Below are 21,315 nucleotides of genomic sequence, written 5' to 3'. Positions count from 1 at the left end.
ATGTAGACTTGGCAACAGTTCATAATGTCATCCAAAATGGAAGTCATGACATAATTCAAGATGGCGGATTTTGGCGGGAAGTTTGAATTTTGGTGGGAAAGTACAACACCCCCTCCTCTCCCCCAGAAAAATGGTGGGAAGTTCAAATTCCAACAGGACAATGCATCACACCAAGGTTATCTCTACTAAGCAAAGAAAATCGCGGGAAGATATCTCACTTGGCCTACCTCCACTAACCTAAGCCACCCGACCGCCACTTCCTCCTATGAACTGGCGCCAAGTTTGAATTTTGGCGGTAAACAAAGGTCAATTCAAGTATCTCTACTAAGCTAAGAAAATGGCGCGAAGGAAAGGACACTTGTACTAACCTCACTCACCTGACCGCCACCCAAGTATTCACGGGAAAAGTACTAGGACATAAGTGTTTATTTAAACAATTCCATGCAGTTGTGTTCACCACAAGGTCAGGATTCCTACTGATTTAGTACACATCGCCACCACCAGAGATTGCTCTCATCTGTGACGTAATTCTGTGACGTAATCCAAGATGGCGGCAAACAGGGTGTTCACCACGAGGCCTAGTACATATTGACACCAATAGAGAGAGCTGCCATGGAATGAATTTTCGCGAGTGCCACACCCACCTGGTCTTCGAAGGAAATATAATCTCCACTACGATCCTCAACCGACCGCCACGTCCCCTTACCAACCCATGTTGGCAGGGTAACGTGTACTAACGTGCACTAATGTGTACTAACGTGCACAGCACATGATGTCATCCGAAATGGTGGGGGAGAAATGGCAGGGAAACGATTCCGCCTAGCCGGCCGGAGTGGCCGTGCAGTTCTGGGCGCTACAGTCTGGAACCGAGCGACCGCTACGGTCGCAGGTTCGAATCCTGCCTCGAGCATGGATGTGTGTGATGTCCTTAGGTTAGTTAGGTTTAATTAGTTCTAAGTTCTAGGCGACTGATGAACTCAGAAGTTAATTCGCAAAGTGCTCAGAGCCATTTGAACCATTTTTTTTATTCCGCCTATGCTAAACATATGTCTTTATTATTTTGCAAGCAATATCTCGACCACATGATCTGGACTCGAACTGACCTAGTACACATTACTGCCATGAGAGGGTACTGTGACCTTTCCTATGACCTAATCCCAGATGGTGGTCTGTAGGGGGAAAATGGCGTGAAAATGACTCAGGCTGCGCTGGTCTGCTGGGGAGAGTAAGGAAGGATTGCACTCTATTTAGTTTGGAACATTTTTATTTATGGATTGAGTATATTTATCACAATGACGCAAAACACTTGCCCTGATGTGCTTGGGGTCACAATACACAGTCTGCAGACACGTAAACGATTCCTAATTTTCCGAAGTAATTTCAGTACAGACCTGCAAACTGCTCCTAAATAATGCAGCACAGTGATGTGTAGACACGCTCAGTACTCGTAAACTGTCCAAATAGCGCATGGCACAGCCTACAGGCCCACTTCCAAAATAATGCAATCAACGCGCGCAAGCCCCCACACCCTGTTCACTAGACCGCGAAGTGATGCAGTCGTCAGCTGTCAGACCATGCATAGATACCTGCACACATGAGGCGGGGACATCCCTTTCATACTTGATTTCTGAGAAATTCCCATTCAAATACGTGTTCACCCAGACACACATGCTGACGTGTCTGGGTGGGAGTGCAGCAGCGAGCCGCCGCCAAATGCAGGTGCAAGTTGCATCTAGGCACCATTGATGTCACGATCGGACGGGAGCAATGACTTATTCACATAGTGCACATGCTCCAAGCTGGGCTGTGCATGTGGGTTTTTCGCTACCCTCCCTCTAACTGCGGTCAGGTGGAGACGCTGCAGAAATCCATTCCAGAATATCACAAACTGCTTTCTCTTTGGCGATTCTAATGGACTGTGTGTCACGTGTGGCTGGAACATCACCGCGCGTAGCTATTTACCATCACGAGCGCATCTAGTAACGTTCTCAATCTTATACTGAAGCCATATTGCTATCTAAAATAATAATCAAGTCGAACTCTAGTAAATTGCAAAGTGTCCCAGAAATACGTAAGCTGTGCTTTTGTAGGAGTTTTCGTGTTGTCTCAGCTTGCATGGATGGAAACTCTTGCCGCAACAGAACCTCTTTACGAAAATAACGCAGAATAACGCCAAATGCAATCTTCCTCACGGACCTAACGTGGTAGCCACTCCACCATGTGTTACCCTTCCTGCTCTCAATGTACGCAGCTGTGCTCACCGCTATGTAGAGGCTCCTATATCCCAGCACAAAGGATGTGAATGAATCGAGCATTATGACTGGCTCTTAACGAGTTTACCTGTCGAATTACTGATGCCACTGGTATCGAAGCACGGACACTGATCCTTGTACAGTTAATGTCTCCTCTTGACGGCAGTGCTTCTGGAACCAATCTCAGTATCTATAGCACACGTAGTTTTCCACATTAAAAAATCTCTCGTGGTTATCGATGTGCTGAATCTATACGTCCCTCAGGATAGGATGCACAGTCATCCTCTCTAGCCATGCCACAACATAAACCGTACCAACTTTACAGTGCAATATGTATACACATTTTACACAACTTAAGTCACAGTAACTTTATAATGCAATATATACACATTTTACACAAACAGTGCAGTTATCTTTTATATCTGTACAGCACCCGAAAAAATTATTTTATGCCTACACTCACACAGGCTACATGTCACGATGCTCCCCAGTCCTAGGAAAGCACGATCAGCCTTTTCTTTCTTTCTACAGACGTGACTTTCAGCACCATATAAAATCATTCATTTTACATCAGAGCACCGTCAGCGGAAAGAAGTCGCTCTCAGAATTCTTCTACAAATTCCAGATCGATAATATTCTTCTCGGGTATGCAGCCGGATCATAACGTCTTCATGACACAATACTTCCGCGGTCCAACTGGCCGCCATCTTCAGGTGAGAGTTCTGGTGCACGATCTCGCCGGAACTGACTTCCCAGCGCAAGCGGCGGCCCCTATATAGGCCGCAGAAGACCCACAACGCCTTCGTAGTCAAATTCGAGATCGTTTCCACTCGGCACAAACACGTTCCCGTTTCTGCTCCGAACCTGATAGCTTTTCTACAGACATCTCCAGACTCGGGGATTACAAGAACACACATATTTTCGCCATAATATTATACCATTTTCGCAGTACTTCTCGATGTCAAGAACTAGGCACTATCCTACCGATCGCTAGCGCAACGTAATTCCCAAGATATAGAATGGAAATTATTTCTCTACAAACCCCAAACTTAAGCGAGTTGCGGCATGCTGTAAACCACTGAGTAAGTAGGAACAAATAGAGGAAACTGATATTTCCACTCTCGAATATCGATGTTGGTGATGTAACAGATTCCAAATCACCCCTATAATTTACAAGCCAACTAAGGTCTTCCCCATGTCTAGAGAACAGGCGAAAGTGTCTTCCACATACCAAATGCACACACCACAATCGATCTTCTCTCAACTAAATAAAGGCGCGAAATGTGCAGAAGCAGTCAACCGAACAATTTACATGGGAGAGAATAACAGTCCAGTGCAAACCCACTTCCATACACAATCTTCACAAATTTCCACCTGATAACTAAAGCCGCCCAACACATACTAAGTATTAGTTCGCTATTCGCTCGCCTAGAGGACGGCAAAGTTAACTGAGATATATTCCTACACTCCAACAGGCCTCTGCATTCAGAGAGCTGCTGCCGTTAACAGGAAACGTGAATCATTCCTACAACGGGCCATGCATACACGGAATTATTCCAGAAAACCGGTCACATATATGTTTTATCATTATATTTACAATTAAATGTTATGATCATGGTTTCAATTCAACAGCATATGACAATGAGCGAACTATCGGAAATACACCCTGCTGTCGGCAGTGGCTCCGGAAACAGAAATATCACTACCTTTCTTATAACGTCATATACTCTTCCCTTTGCTATCACAGTAGTCCAAGTCAAATCCATACCCTCCTTACGATTAGACATAGTCATTTCCGTTCCACAAACACATAGTTTTTAAACCTAATGCTCAAATGCGAACATATCACGCACCCACCACTACTAAATATAATACAGGGTGATTCAAAAAGAATACCACAACTTTAGGAATTTAAAACTCTGCAACGACAAAAGGCAGAGCTAAGCACTATCTGTCGGCGAATTAAGGGAGCTATAAAGTTTCATTTAGTTGTACATTTGTTCGCTTGAGGCGCTGTTGACTAGGCGTCAGCGTCAGTTGATGCTAAGATGGCGACCGCTCAACAGAAAGCTTTTTGTGTTATTGAGTACGGCAGAAGTGAATCGACGACAGTTGTTCAGCGTGCATTTCGAACGAAGTATGGTGTTAAACCTCCTGATAGGTGGTGTATTAAACGTTGGTATAAACAGTTTACAGAGAATGGGTGTTTGTGCAAAGGGAAAAGTTCTGGACGGCCGAGAACGAGTGCTGAAAATGTAGCACGCATCCAGCAAGCATTTGTTCGCAGCCCAGGAAAATCGACTCGCAGAGCTAGCAGAGAGCTGCAAATTTCACAATCAACTGTATGGAGAGTCCTACGAAAAAGGTTAGTTATGAAACCTTATCGTCTGAAATTGGTTCAAGCACTGTCTGCAGCTGATAAGATTAAAAGAATCGATTTCTGTGATTTTATCCTTGCTCAAATGGAAACAGATGAATCTTTCGTTTCAAAGATTGTGTTTAGTGATGAAGCAACTTTCCACACTAACGGGAAAGTCAGCCGTCACAATGTCTGTATATGGGGCACTGAGAATCCGCGGGAAACAACTCAGTATGAACGTGACTCGCCTAAGGTGAACGTTTTCTGTGCCATTTCAGCCAATAAAGTTTTTGGTCCCTTTTTCTCCGAAGGTGCTACTGTAACTGGACTACAGTATCTGGAGATGTTAGAGAATTGGCTGTTCCCTCAGCTCGAACAAGAAGCACAACAATTCATATTTCAGCAGGATGGAGCGCCACCACATTGGCACTTATCTGTCCGTAACTACCTGAACGTCAACTACCCGAGGCGATGAATCGGCCGCCAGGCAGCCCGTGACAGAGTACTTCATCACTGGCCTCCAAGAAGCCCTGATCTTACCCCCTGCGATTTTTTCTTATGGGGGTATGTTAAGGATATGGTGTTTCGGCCACCTCTCCCAGCCACCATTGATGATTTGAAACGAGAAATAACAGCAGCTATCCAAACTGTTACGCCTGATATGCTACAGAGAGTGTGGAACGAGTTGGAGTATCGGGTTGATATTGCTCGTGTGTCTGGAGGGGGCCATATTGAACATCTCTGAACTTGTTTTTGAGTGAAAAAAAAACCTTTTTAAATACTCTTTGTAATGATGTATAACAGAAGGTTATATTATGTTTCTTTCATTAAATACACATTTTTAAAGTTGTGGTATTCTTTTTGAATCACCCTGTACTTCGTCAATAACTGATTGCCTATTATACGAAATAATACTGATTGAAAACCAACGATGGGTAGGCATGTCTCTTATGTTTTTCTTGCAAGTGCTACATCTTAGAAAGAGAGACGTAATCGGCCAGATGTTAAAGAAAAACCCGATCGCAGCGACTACTGTATGACACTGTCACAAGCGATCTTGGTTCTACAGCTGCACACAAGTATCCAGGATAAACGCTATACCCGCTTTACGAATCTAGGTACGACATTACCTCTGAATGAGGTGGCTTTTTCCGGACAAATACTGTGATGGTGATCGTAAGTGTGTAAGACCACGATGCACCCTCGGGATAAAATTACTGCATTATGAAAGTGATTCGGCTAAGGAACGTTGTATGTAAGCGGTATCTGCAACTCCCTCACCCCACCCCAACTAGATGATTCCATAGCATTTCTAGCGCATTCTGTCTCGACACCATGTCAGAGGTTCTCCTATATATCCCCTGAGTTATAGGCGATGACTGATTGAGAAGGAACTCAAGAAGTAGTAGTAGATGATGTGCCGATTGAGGTTGTATGAAATGTACACTAGCTTTTTCAGATCTCTAGTATTATGCTATACACTAGGAATAATGTCCATCATTTGGAATCAGGTCTTTCACTTCAAGAACATACCTGCATCGGATCACACCCACAAGTGAATCATATTTCTGGCACTCTCATATCTCGAAACGAGAGCCCTTCCTCGAACCTGTCCGCTACAGTAAAATTACAACCTGGATTTAGTCACCCCCTACACATCTTGCAACTGCTCCCATTTCTACAGCTTTCCACATGTGTTCATTCGAGTTTAAGTCTGAACTGAGCAGAAGTCGGAGAAAACCATACCCACCACCTTCTGCAACCCGTGTAGAAACAGAACGATCTGAGTTAGTGCAACAGGACAGTGCTTTGAGCATTCAGAGGAAATGCGCGCACTGTGGTACGTCCCCAAACTACATACAACTACTACAGATCCGCGTCCATTGAAATAAATCATCCCCCCCATGCTATCATAGTTATTCTATACCCCCCCCCCCCCCCCCCAACAGAGAAAAATTACAAAAAGCTCATATGATTTAGAAGTCACATAGGCACCGACGCTGGTGCAATGACGAAAAACTGCAGTTCGGTCCAGCGCAGAGAAAGAGATTTCGCGATGCTCACCCCAGAATACTGCAATGTGCAGCCATCCAAGCATTCCTAACGGTATACCAAGTCTCTCACCGAATTTACACCTCAAACGGCTACTGCTGCTGCCTGTTTGGCACGATCCTATTACGTACACAGGCACCGCAGAGGCCATTTTAAGGTTTCATCACCTATACTCTAGGCGAATGATCGTATCCCACAGACTATACTAAGTCGCAAAAGACGCTCCCTCTGATCCTGTTTAGTTGTTTCAAACACTGTTTTCTAACTTGCTTTTGTACAATCCCAAACATTTCTTTTTTCTGCCATGACTTCGAGGCCTGTGTCAGGTTCTAAACTGGCATTCAGAAGTTCTGATCCACAGCCTTTCGCTGGAAACTAGACTTTGCACTGTGTAAATCATATTCTTACAATGGATGGCATAACACACCACATATCTGTTGAATTTAAATAAAAAACAATTACTACATAGGCAAACTGGAAGAGTTTTACGGCGTTGGCATAGGTTTCCAAACTACAGTCCGAAGGTGATTCACGAGCTCTACATTTAGACTCGTCTCTCACATTGACGGAATAGCTGATGGCTCTGCGTTCTCTTTCGACTGATTCCTCATATTGCACTCGTGCACACCATCACTGTTTTGCTGCTACCAACCCTCAGAAGTTGTGACCCATAAACAGAACTGATTCCCCAACTCTAACAATCGTTGTCAGTCAATCATTATGTGGGAACCAATAGCACACCAATGCATGGATGGGATGGGAAATACACCGCCGATATACTGTAATAATAAGCAACACAGTTCATAACGGGAACAATTTTAGTAATTTTACAGTAACTCCAACACCGACCAATTATGTCACAGCATGTCTCTTCTAGTTTCAGTATCATAGCTAAACCATCCCATCTCTTCTTCACGAGTATCAATGGGAATGTAGATAGGTGACTGCTCAGTACATCTATTCAGTGTTAACTATCGAACAGATAAATGATACAAGTATACCAGCCAGTGGTCTACATATCGAGCATAGTGCTTAATTTACGATCTACCTCTCTGCGTATGAGAATCACAGAGAATTCTCTCTGTCTTAGGGTAAATTAATCTGCAACTGACCAGAAGAAGGCCTCTACACTCCACCTCTCGTCAATGAATGAAGCTTTCCGAGTCCTCACGCGTCTCGAGATGCGTCTATGTTGAGGAGCTTAGCACTCCTTATCGATGTATAGTAACAGATTTCAAAGTGCGGTGATGTAATAGCAGACAATTAAGAATGACAAGAAAGGAATCATTTTTATAGGCGATGGAGCTCCTGACGGATGGAGTTCGCATTTTTACGTAAATCAACCAAGCTATCAACTCTAAAGTACTGTTCTAGAGTCTAGGATCGGTACCTGGAAGGTATTGGTAAGAGAGAACATAAACACACGCACTCCTAAGGCTATAACGTTCTGCACTTAAAATGGGCCTATAATGTTAGATCACCTGCGTTTCTAACCTATCAGACGTATCGAATGTAGCGTTGTTAATATTTCTTTGTGAGAAATATATTTCAAGTGCATGAAATACATCCTCCTTCCCGATTTCTCTATGAAAAACTATGTTATCGAACCATCAAATACTTGCTCTGCGTGATACGAGCACAATATAGCTTTCCAGAGACATATAGTGTCCACTGTTCACACCCGAACACCGTCCAGAAATTATACAATTCCTGCATCAGATCCTACATAAAATGATCATTAGTAGAGGGGGATACATCCTACAAGGAAACAAATAAACGCAAAGCAGCAGCTTCCGACATGTGAAAATTACAAGTCATTCCATCACTAACTCTGTAAACAGCACATCGGTCGGGAAAATATGTACAGTCGTGCTCAAAAGTATCCGAACGAACTGAATTGCATTTCGCCTGATTCGTATGCAATCCACATAACCCAGCTGTCTAGCAAGTCCTCTAATCTCTCCTTGGTACAGTCGTTTGACTATTGAAAATGGTTCCAACAAGTCACCACTAGGAAACACTGCTCTGTATCGCAATAACTCAAGATGTAAAGTAATACCACGATACTACAAATATCAGGGAACACCTTATCACAGATAAGACTGTCCTTAGGGCTTGTAAGCTCACACTTATTACAATAAATGACATACCTGAAATGTTATCACTCCCATTATTACGTCAGATAGGTAATGCACATAGTAAGTTCCTCGTATTCATGATTTCCTCTTCAAAGTAACATACCCTACTTATTCTTTAACACAAAATGACATTAAAAATTTAAGTTACTCATGAGCAGCTAGTTGAGAATATGTATGAACTTCAAATGACACGACGAACCGTCTCGTTCTGCATATGGATTCAAACCCAGGTCATGCAGACTAAGCAAAGATTTCGTGACTGACGGAAACTAACAGTAATTCCTGATTACGCATACAGAGACTGATATACGTCGATTTTAGACAATATCAGTTAGCAAATACCAACTTTAAATTACATAACGCAAGCTTTTTTAACGGACGCGAATTCATACCAAGCATCTATTGTCCCTGTTAACGAACTACGAGAGATGTTAAATATTACTTCTTAACAAGTAACTTACTTGAAATTCCGTGAGGTAAAGCTTTGTGTTGGACAGGGATCCTAACCCAGAACATAATCGGATTGATATCGAAACGCAATCAACTGTGACATTTCGGATTTTCTCGGCAGTCATTTAACTGAAATGACGAGACGAAGCATTAATTTTTTCCTTCCCAGGACTCCAACCCGGCACCTATCGCTGTTATATTATAGAGAAAACGAACGTTACATATGGGTTAGGTTGTACAGAGTTTCAGGGAGAGCATAAGGGAACAATTCAAAGGACTGGGGGAAAGAAATATAGTAGAAGAAGAATGGGTAGCTTTGAGGGATGAAGTAGTGAAGGCAGCAGAGGATAAAGTAGGTAAAAAGACGAGGGCTAGTAGAAATCCTTGAATAACAGAAGAAATATTGAATTTAACTGATGAAAGGAGAAAATATAAAAATGCAGTAAATGAAGCAGGCAAAAAGGAATACAAACGTCTCAAAAATGAGATCGACAGGAAGTGCAAAATGGCTAAGCAGAGGACAAATGTAAAGATGTAGAGGCTTATCTCACTAGAGGTAAGAAAGATACTGCCTACAGGAAAATTAAAGAGACCTTTGGAGATAAGAGAACCACTTGTATGAACATCAAGAGCTCAGATGGAAACCCAGTTCTAAGCAAAGAAGGAAAAGCAGAAAGGTGGAAGGAGTATATAGAGGGTCTATACAAGGGCGATGTACTTGAGGACAATATTATGGAAATGGAAGAGGATGTAGATGAAGATGAAATGGGAGATACGATACTGCGTGAAGAGTTTGACAGAGCACTGAAAGACCTGCGTCGAAACAAGGCCCCGGGAGTAGACAACATTCCACTAGAACTAATGATGGCCTCGGGAGAGCCAGTCATGACAAAACTCTACCATCTGGTGAGCAAGATGTATGAGACAGGCGAAATACCCTCAGACTTCAAGAAGAATATAATAATTCCAATCCCAAAGAAAGCAGGTGTTGACAGATGTGAAACTTACCGAACTATCAGTTTAATAAGTCACAGCTGCAAAATACTAACGCGAATTCTTTACAGACGAATGGAAAAACTGGTAGAAGCCGACCTCGGAGAAGATCAGTTTGGATTCCGTAGAAATGTTGGAACACGTGAGGCAATACTTACCTTACGACTTATCTTGGAAGAAAGATTAAGAAAAGGCAAACCTACGTTTCTGGCATTTGTAGACTTAGAGAAAGCTTTTGACAATGTTGACTGGAATACTCTCTTTCAAATTCTGAAGGTGGCAGGGGTAAAATACAGGGAGCGAAAGGCTATTTACAATTTGTACAGAAAGCAGATGGCAGTTATAAGAGTCGAGGGGCATGAAAGGGAAGCAGCGGTTGGAAAGGGAGTGAGACAGGGTTGTAGCCTATCCCCGATGTTATTCAATCTGTATATTGAGCAAGCAGTAAAGGAAACAAAAGAAAAGTTCGGAGTAGGTATTAATATCCATGGAAAAGAAATAAAAACTTTGAGGTTCGCCGATGACATTGTAATTCTGTCAGAGACAGCAAAGGACTTGGTAGAGCAGTTGAACGGAATGGACAGTGTCTTGAAAGGAGAATATAAGATGAACATCAACAAAAGCAAAACGAGGATAATGGAATGTAGTCGAATTAAGTCGGGTTATGCTGAGGGAATTACATTAGGAAATGAGATAAAAAGGAGTTTTGCTATTTGGGGAGCAAAATAACTGATGATGGTCGAAGTAGAGAGGATACAAAATGTAGACTGACAATGGCAAGGAAAGCGTTTCTGAAGAAGAAAATTTGTTAACATCGAGTATAGCTTTAAATGTCAGGAAGTCGTTTCTGAAAGTATTTGTATTGAGTGTAGCCATGTATGGAAGTGAAACGTGGACGATTAATAGCTTAGACAAGAAAAGAATAGAAGCTTTCGAAATGTGGTGCTACAGAAGAATTCTGAAGATTAGATGGGTAGATCACATAACTAATGAGGAGGTATTGAATAGAATTGGGGAGAAGAGGAGTTTGTGGCACAACTTGATTAGAAGAAGGGATCGGTTGGTAGGACATGTTCTAAGACATCGAGAGATCACCAATTTAGTATTGGAAGGCAGCGTGGAGGGTAAAAATCGTAGAGGGAGATCAAGAGATGAATACACTAAGCAGATTCAGAAGGATGTAAGCTGCAGTAGGTACTGGGAGATGAAGAAGCTTGCACAGGATAGAGTAGCATGGAGAACTGCATCAAACCAGTCTCAGGACTGAAGACCACAACATCAACATCAGTTGCTTACTCACCTACAGTAAGAGGTGTGCGTGTTTGACCAGAAATAACGACAACTGTTGCGATTGTTGGCAACACATGAACAGACATTAAAAATGCACGTTAATTTTCACTAGCAGGCTGGTGTGCACGTGATAGGGCTTGAAATGAAATTATGAATATTTTTGTACTGGATCGGGATTTGGACCCACATACTTACCTTTGGAGGAGAACTAGAGAAGATTGTAGTCTTGGGAAAAAGAACGAAATGATTGAACTACACTGTTCCGTGAGATTCAGATCCTCGAAAGAGGAGATAAGAATTCGAATCATAGTCCAGCACCAAATTTTTCAACGTCTCTAGTTCAATCTAGTACAAGTAAAATAAGAGCCCTGTTCCTTTAAATGGCTGTCGGTTTATCAAATAAAATAAGATTTTCTAATGTAAGTAAGTTTACTGGCGACTGTATGTCTGTTTACCATGACTTTCGGTATGGCATTTCCCAACGTAAACCGGCTCTGCCCAGTTGTTAATGAAGGAACGTGATGTTTAATGCGGATTTTGGATTATAACGTCTTTCTTTTGAGGTTACCAGAGGTAAAGTAAATCTCTTGTCGCCTCTTAAAAGTAAATGCCTGAACCCACGCATTGCACCCGTGATAGTTCGTTCCACCAGACCATTGTGGCCACATTTCCCAGCCCCAGGAGTGTGCTGTAACGGATGATGTGCTTAGCTTACAAAATTAGTCACGGGGGAAAAAAGGCGAGTCTATTAAATGGTTAAGTAGAAGCAAGCTTCTGAGGTGGAGATTATGCTGTTCTCATGTCAGCAAGATGTAAAGACTCTTCTAGGCATCGTAGGTTCGATGTGAAGCCATTTTGAAGTTTTCACAAATTCAGCAATTTTCTTAGTTCGAGAAAATCCACTGGGAAGTGTGAAGTTACCGGATAATTCGATTATTACCGTCATTATTACTATCATTTTCTTCATACCGCTGCGGGAACACTGTACTTGAAGATCATTTGATGCCTTTTGGTCACTATAGAAGTAGTTTCCCAAGAACAGGTTCTTTCCCTGTCTACGTAATCCTTTTCATGTTAATATCAAACATCAGCAATTAATCGTAGATTACATTAAATTAAAGTAATTGATGAAGACGTTACTTGATAACAAAAACTGGCTGCCTTTATTCATTTGCTTGCGCCTAGAAATGGCTATCGAGTACTGCCAAACCAAAAGGCAAGGGAGCTTACTGCCTTCCGATATACGTCGCTGTCAGTTCTCCCATATGATTTGGTCGACATGACCTGTTTCAAGTTGTGTATGACAGACAATGTTTTAGAAAATCAATTGTTTTCACTTGCAATAAACAGAAAGATTTTCATTCTAATCTATCCAAGTACAAAATTTTCGCAATATTAGTTCAAATTTAATATTCGCTTCTATAATGTAGGAAAGTATTTCACAGTTGCAAAAGTCGCATCCGACTCGTTGACCTTATACTTAGTCGCTGACCAAAAATTGTAGCTCAGAGTGACACCAGATTAAGTAACCTAATGTAGCGAAGACTGTTTTCCAGTGCTCTTTCTAACTGGAAATTACGCAATTCACTCATTTGGCTCCATAAGTACACTGTAACAGTAATTTCTGTGTGTATGCAATGCATACGGATTGTAGAATTTAGTGGTGCTCTCTCTTCCACTTCGGTATACAGTATGCCTGACCTAAAGGGGCCCTTCATCATTACAGGCCCTGGGCAGTGCAACATCATACTGACAACAGTAATGTGCTTTTACTGACAACCTGACTGTTCGTTTTACCTAATTTTGTAATCATTTAAATAAAACAACATGACCTTCCAGTGGGAGACATTTCGTCCCCCTTTTCCTTCTGTGAAATTTGTCAGGAAGCTTTTTGCCTTCCAACCAGCGAAATGCGGCAGAGTACGGCCGGTAAACGTTTCACAAACCACGATTTAGTTCCGTTAAGACGATTTATTTAAACATTGTCGTAGCTAAAGGAATTGAGGTTCGTCTTAAATCGTCTTAAGCAGCAAAGTTCACAGAAATCTCAAATAGGAAAAAGCTTATTGTCCAGGTACGAAGGTTGTAAAACAAACTTCCCACAGTTTATTTCAGGTTGATCTTTTCGTCTGATAGCACTGTGTAGGTATTTTGTCTAAGAGGTATCACAAGTAGTGTTCCTGTAGCTGTGGGAATCATTGGTTGAAAACGAGTTTGACACCAATGGGTACAGTACTGCTAAATATTCAAAATTATTATCAACCTAAGTTGAGTTCATCCGCAAACTGAGGTGTATTTATAATATTGAAGCTAGACTGTGTGTCCTAGTCTTCCTTGAGTGGTCATTGGAAGGCGTTTACACACACGTATACGACACTGTGAATACTTCGAACGCCATAGTTAACGTTGCTCTCAAAAACTACTTTTGTTTTTTGAATTCTTCTGGGTCTTCAGCGTGCAATATGTGTTGTAGATACAGTCTTAGAGCAAAAAATTTACCTCCGAGTCGGTCACCTCTCAGAAACCTATGTCCGGCAATATGCTCGATCTGGCAACATTGTAGACTGCGGCACTTCCCAGAGGAAGTCTTGACTTCAGTCTTAGTACACTATGCTTGACTACGACCGTAGTCTTGAGGTAAAACGCGAGACTAGCTAATATGACGTCTAACGACCGAAATCACACATCGACAAAATTTTTATCGCCCCTTTCCTCTCGGTGCTGAAGGTATGAGTGTAATTCAAGCGAATCTACAACATGTTTTGCTTTATGTCACACTGGTAATAATAGCTTGGTTCAACAATGTTTTAGCGAAAGATTTTTTGCCGTACATCTGCCTCTGAACACCGCACGCGTCTGAGTTCTCTGGGATCCGTTTAGGCTAGGCGCAAACTGAGAAGCGTATAGCACGTGTGACATGACACGACACTACAGCGCGACACGCACGGGTCGCGCGGGTCCAGCGCATATTGCGACGCGTACACCATACTTCGCACGCGCCGACTGGCGACGCTCTGCGCTGACTGAACCGAAGCGCGTGCAACCTCTTATCTTTCTCAAACGATTTTACAGAAACTATTCTCTGAAAATATATGATTTTTGCCTTACTTGTAGCGTTATATGTCAGCTTCGTGCCCATCACCTCGCTAATGACCATTCTTATTGTGATGTACACATTTTAGTAAGACACTACGCAAAAGTCAAAAAGTTTGCAACGAAAATTAGGGGTCGCTATGATTTTGCGTTTGGTGCGTATTACACCGTATGTTGCTGCGGATGAAATTTAGCTAACATGCTGAATTTTTGTTTAGACTTGGGAGGAGATCTTTATCTGCCTCCGATCTCGAGAAAATGGATCCCATGTAGCGCGCTCACTTCCGATCTCACGCCCGCGAGAATGAAATACTCGCAACATCTCTCGTATCTCCTAAACCGCTCGAGACATCGAAACGAAAGTTTGGTGAATGATAGCACACAAGGAGGAGAGTGTTTTGCCAATTATTAAACACACGGAACTTTCTTATCTATGGCGATATATCACTACTTTATACTTCTTTTTTTATTTATTTCACTCCAGTGATTGTAATTTTTTAAGAGTTATCGACAGCTAGCGAAACAAGAGCTTCCTAGTATGAAAATAAACATGAAATTTCTTCTTTCATGTTACTGCAAACCGATACTATGAGGTTTTTCGTAAGCTATTGAGCTCTGTAATTGCCAATTACTTGTTTAATGAGGCCCTACGTTTCGGAATTCTGTCTCAATAGCTGCTGTGAAATGAGTTTAGCAAATTACATTGTGACAAAGGAAGTACAATTAAACCAGTCACCAAGAGAAATGTGGCCTTTACTCATAAATGGTGATGCTTCTTCGAATGAGAAAAGGTTAACAACTCACACAAAAACAGATTGGCAATTCTGTTGTAATTTTGGTGGAATCCCCGTAACCCATCGTATTTTTAACACTGAGCGACGGGAATGGAAACTTACCAAAGAATTTTATTCCTTGTCTGAGCAGTATTAAAACAATGACGAGCGTTCCTTCAGGCGGAATGATAGGCACATGCCAGATACTGTTTACTCACCTATGGCTTGCCAAACTGACAATGCGTGATCGCGAATAAAATAGTTGTTATTGAGAAAAATAAATAATTTATCTGTCGCACAACACAATGGTCAGTGTATTGTTAGCAGCGAAGGATAATGCGCGCGACAGGAATGCACAAGTTAGCCATGTGTGCCTTGTGAGATGGAGTTCGAAAAACATTGTCATGAAAGTAGATTTGCCTTTGTCAGTAGCACATTGCAACAAATTAAATATATCTAATCATAAGACTATTTTAGGATATTCCTAGTCTCGTAATAATACCGACAATTTTCTTCATTTGTGTAGCCTGTTGTTGTATAATTAGTCTATTAATGCTGATAATGTCCATGCAACAATTGAAATGCTTTTTCTCATCACGGCGGACCAATTAAAACATTGTTATTTGTGACTGCTTTTCGACTGTTTCTAGCTTGCAGTGGAAATATGTTGTTCACATGCATGTAGTACAGTGTGTCGTATTGCATAATTACATACATATCAGAGTAATCATAGTGAAACTTCTATACTTCAGATCTTGGACGCTTTTTACCACAAGAACAAAGGGATCACACCTGTGGAGATTATCCCTTTCTAAATTTTTGTAACAGATCGTACAGATACGCTAGCTTACTAGGCAGTGAGAATATAACCTTGCTTTCCTGCCTTGATTCTTAATCACATGATTTTATAATATTCCTTGCTTCCTTATTCACTACCCTCTGTCCCTTCTTGCGATCTGAAAACATCACGGAGGCATATGGTGCAATTCCAGCGGCCAATGGCTCATCAGTTACTGAAGTATACATTTTTCTTGACAGAAGAAAAACAAAACAAAACTATGCATATATAAATAACAGAAAAGTATAACGTGCAAACGAAGAAAGCTGGAGCGTTTAAATGGCGAAAAACGAAACACTACCCAAAGGCAATAAAATTCAGTACACAGTAAGGCAAAATTTATCGTATTGGCAATACTACCACTGCTGATATGCGCCGTTCCAATGTGAGCATATGGCTGGGCTACTTTTCCGCTGCGCTCCTCAAATTTCCCACGATGCTAGCGAGGCAAGCGCGAGTAACTGTGCCTCAACCACAACGCCGCACGACCTGGCGCAGGCGCGTGTCGCGTCCCAGTCGCGTCGCGTCGCAATTTGCGTGGTCCCATTTGAACCTGTGATGTTACAAAAACGCGCGCTGCGCTGCGTCGCGGCACACGCGCTATACGCGTCTCAATTTGCGCCTAGCCTTACTGCCTACCGGCGGGGGCTGAGGCACTGCATTGTCTCGCCTTCTGCCAACAACGTCTGCTCCACTCCGCACTCTTGACCATGTAAAATGCTTTAACGTTGGTGACTCGTGACCCATAAAATCTGTCTACGGTTTGTGTTTCACTCTAGATAGCAATGGAGGCACAAAACCGTTTTTATTTTATAATTATTCTATTACACTAGAATGCAATACATCAATGTGGAACAGAATTAATTTCATAGTTTCTGATCCACTGCATTGTAATTAAAGCGTCACCTTCTGATCTTTTTCCTTTTACAGGAGATTCTTCAAATAATTTATTATTATCATGGATTCATATGTATTAATCAAGGCACAGAGAGTAAATGTAATTAATGTGTTTGGTTTCTTTCTTTGATTCTCTATGGTAAATGGATGCGAAAGATTGTGTCAATGCCTATCAGAACCTGCTCTATACCTACTCAGGCAAATTACTTGTTTTGAGGTCCATACATTAATTAATGGAGAAGTGAAGGCTGTTCACAAGTGATATTTAAAATATTCAATTGGATTTACGGCGACAAAATTGATCATATTTGAAGCTACCAGAGAAGAAGTCAGTTGCTAGAGCCGCTATTAGCAAATGTCTGCAGAGAGTTCCTAATTGCTACGCTGGAAATTTAGCATTGAGGCCCCATAGTAATCAAGAGGTTCGTTTCCTTCATACTTATCACCCTGGCATGCGAGTCTTAAGTGAAGAACAATATTGAAATTCGTATCGCTGATGGTCTATTCCAATTTCTTTAGAGACGCTGGTATTACGAAGCAACTTGGCAGTCAGAAAGCCAAGATCTATGACCATTAACACAACTTACTGAGTCGAGCTACCAAGAGGATTTGATGTGTAAAGGTTTTCTTCCGATTTCGTTACAGAATTTTTTCTGGAAATTCGCAGTTCCATGAAATATATCAGAAAAGAAAGCTCGCACACACTGGCCTCTACCACTGTTAGAACTGACGACTGATTGAGCCGTTCTGACACGAGACACGGGCGGCACCACCAGGCTACGGACACACTACTGCGTGTACGCCACTCATCATGGTACTGATCGCTCAGCCTCGTAACGCATCGTGAAAGATAAGAAAAGTTGTCACTTATGTGAAGAATAGCATTTCTTTAGCCAAAAAATTGAATTTTCTGTCTCAGTGTGTTAGTTTACATGAGGATTATATAGCACGAGTCATTCAAATGGAAAGGGAATATCAAGTGAATTTAACGAGTCAATTCAGTACCATACGCGGAAGAGATTGCACTGTCACAGTGTTGCCTAATGTTTGTGATGGTGTTGCCAATTCTCAGCTGTGCTAGGAACAGCTCTGTAGTGGAATGCGAGGAGAATCCCATGCTCGTGTCATAGGAGGATATGGAGAGGAGGTGCAGGGTTTGGTTAATATCCAGCGTTTTCTCCTACCAGTTGTGCCAAAATTCAGGTGTATAATCTTCCATCACGATTACAGTTTCCTACAAAATATATACGAATGAAACACGTACCTTGTTACTAAGTGACAAAAGATTATTTCAGTACAATAAAAAGTCTTTGGAAATCACTTATGCCCACCCGTCACGAAAGTAAGATAACAAACACTTTGCACCTCGAAATCGATTGCATCTACGTGCAGTCTTGTGATGTTTAAATAAATCGTCTTAACGGCACTAAATTGTTGTTTGTGAATCGTTTACCAGCCGTACTCTGCCGCATTTCGCTGGTTGGAAGGCAAAACGCTTACTGAGAAATGTCACAGAAGCAAAAGGGGGACGAAATGTCTCCCACTGGAAGGTGCTCACCAGATGGTAGAGTTTTGTCAGGACTGGCTCTCACAAGGCTGTCAGTAGTTCTAGTGAAATGTTGTCTACTCCGGGGGCCTTGTTTCGACTCAGGTCGACTGATACTTAGGCTATATGCGAGGATGCACGGTAGGTGAGCAGTTCGATTGTCACTTATGCCACAAAAGTTCGTATCCTTGTTTTAGACTCAAACACCTAGCAGCTGGTATGAAAAACCGATACGTAACATTTGATTTTACTTAGTTAACAATCAGATTACGTGTTCGGTTCGTATCTCCATCATGCACTTCATCTTTAAATGCATGCACACTTTGTTCCTTCAGAATGGAGGTATACCAGACATCTTTCGTGGTTCGTTAACAGGGACGAAATGGTCTTGATAGGAGTCCCGTTTTATTAAAAAACTTGTCGTCTTTTATTTTCAAGTTTAGATTTGGTTACTGCTATTGGCAAAAATGTGGGTAATTCATGACTCTTCTTGGCTAGTCATCAATATGATATGATTAGATTAGTTTAGATTAATTCTTGTTCCATAGATCATTAATACGATATTTCGTAATGATGTGGAACGCGTCATTTTAATGAAAGATTTCTTTACATACCATGATTCAATTTCTTTACAACCATTTGTTACCCTCTCTCTCACATCCATTTTGATTTTTATCTGTGTCTCTCTCTCTGTCTCTCTCTCTCTCTCTCTCTCTCTCTCTCTCTCTCTCACACACACACACACACACACACACATTCTTTTTTCATTTTTATTTGTTTGTTGTACTCCACTATCGGCGAGGCACGAAAACGTCTGGGAATGAGTTTCTTAGTTTTGAGCAGAGTTACGAAAGAAATATATAAACAACTATGAGAGTTACTGACTTATGATGCTTAGTTTGCAGTCAGTTCTGAGTATTATTAGTAACTACGCTCCAGTCCCTAAACCTAGTAACAGAAATGCGAATCAGACGCATTACGTATTCCAGGCCGTTGCAGCCGCGACTTGGAGACACCAGATATGGTCACTTTCCAGCCTGCTGTAGGATCACATCGGTTCGTCTTCTTCCAGCTGGTACTGTAACTGAGATTTGGCAACAAGGCAACGTATGTTTTGCAGCTCTGTGATCGACAAGTTACTTCCTGGTGTGCACGGAAGTAAGCCTCAAAGTTCACTTCATTTTACCTGTCATTTCCATTGAACAATCTGAGTTATTATCGATTGAGGTGTAACAAAAGATTTGCAAATTTACGGTTTTCAGCTCAGGAAAGTCGTTGCACGGGGAAATCGAAACTAATCTCGTCCTTTAAATAGCGGTTTACGAGTTCTAGCCACTATTGGTCTCGTAGGAGGACTGGAAGACACATCAGTCTTCGCCAGCTCTGTGGTAACGTACTGACCTGTAAAGAGTGTCCGTTATGGTTCGCAGTACCAGTCTCACTGAGTGTGGAGCTTTTATCCCTTCTGTGAAAGAGCTGCAAGCAGTCAGATCAAGCATCGATAAGGAAATCGCAAGAAAAAACTTTCGGCTCATAGTGCAATGGTGAAAAACTTACAATGCTGCGCAGGAGGTAACGCCTCTTTCCGCTGCTGACAAGCAAATTTTGGGTTTCTAGGAATACATTTGCATACTTCTTGAGTAAGACACAGCATACCAATTAAACACAGACCCACTCACAATCTAAGTGAGTAATATTTCACTAATTCGTGTCGATAGAGGCACGCTGGTGTACAGATACTCAGTTTTATTAAAACAGACTTTCGTCGTAAGGTTATCGTGGGTAACTTTCTTCATTTCTCATGATACAGTTCATAATTTTCGTAAGGTTTCCTTTAGTGTTGTTAAAACAATAGTAAACATGAGAGAGAAATTAATCATCAATGATATATGCGAATTCTCGATGTTATCTATAACAGTCTGAAAATGCACACGCATTTTATTGATTGCATGCATGTAGAACACTTGTTCTGAGTTAAAGCTGTCAAACAAGGTATGAAGAAACATAAAATGCCACTACTAGACGACAGCTAATGTAGAAAATACTTTTCCGTCCTATTTTGGCACGATGCGCTCTCCCCATGCATAATACAAAAGTTTCGAGATGCATCTGCTGCCTGGCTGCCTATTAAACCTGAAAAGACCAAAATGTCGTAGCAGTTAGCCCTTTTTCCACATGCGACTATTTTGGGTTGAGAAGTGAGGGGAATTATGTTACAAGTTCAAAAAATAAAAAAATAAAAATGTTTCAAATGGATCTGAGCACTATGGGACTTAACATCTTAGGTCATCAGTCCCCTAGAACTTAGAACTACTTAAACCTAACTAACCTAAGCACATCACACACATCCATGCCCGAGGCAGGATTCGAACCCGCGACCGTAGCAGTCACGCGGTTCCGGACTGAAGCGCCTAGAACCGCACGGCCAACGCGGCCGGCAACAAGTTACATTAGACTCATAACTTAAGCAGACAGCAGAATTGCGATTTAAAGAATGTAGTACCGAATGTACTCGAACTCGCGACATCATATCTACAGTGGGCGACACTTACCTTTACTCTACTAGCTGAGACATAGAAACAACACCTGTAGAACTCCTTAACTATTCCTCCAGAACTTCTGCATTCCACTGCA

Source organism: Schistocerca nitens, chromosome 6 (assembly GCF_023898315.1).
Source record: "Schistocerca nitens isolate TAMUIC-IGC-003100 chromosome 6, iqSchNite1.1, whole genome shotgun sequence".
Classification (NCBI taxonomy): Eukaryota; Metazoa; Arthropoda; class Insecta; order Orthoptera; family Acrididae; genus Schistocerca; species Schistocerca nitens.
The sequence above is the reverse complement of the archived record's forward strand: the minus strand, read 5'-3'. Positions refer to the sequence as shown.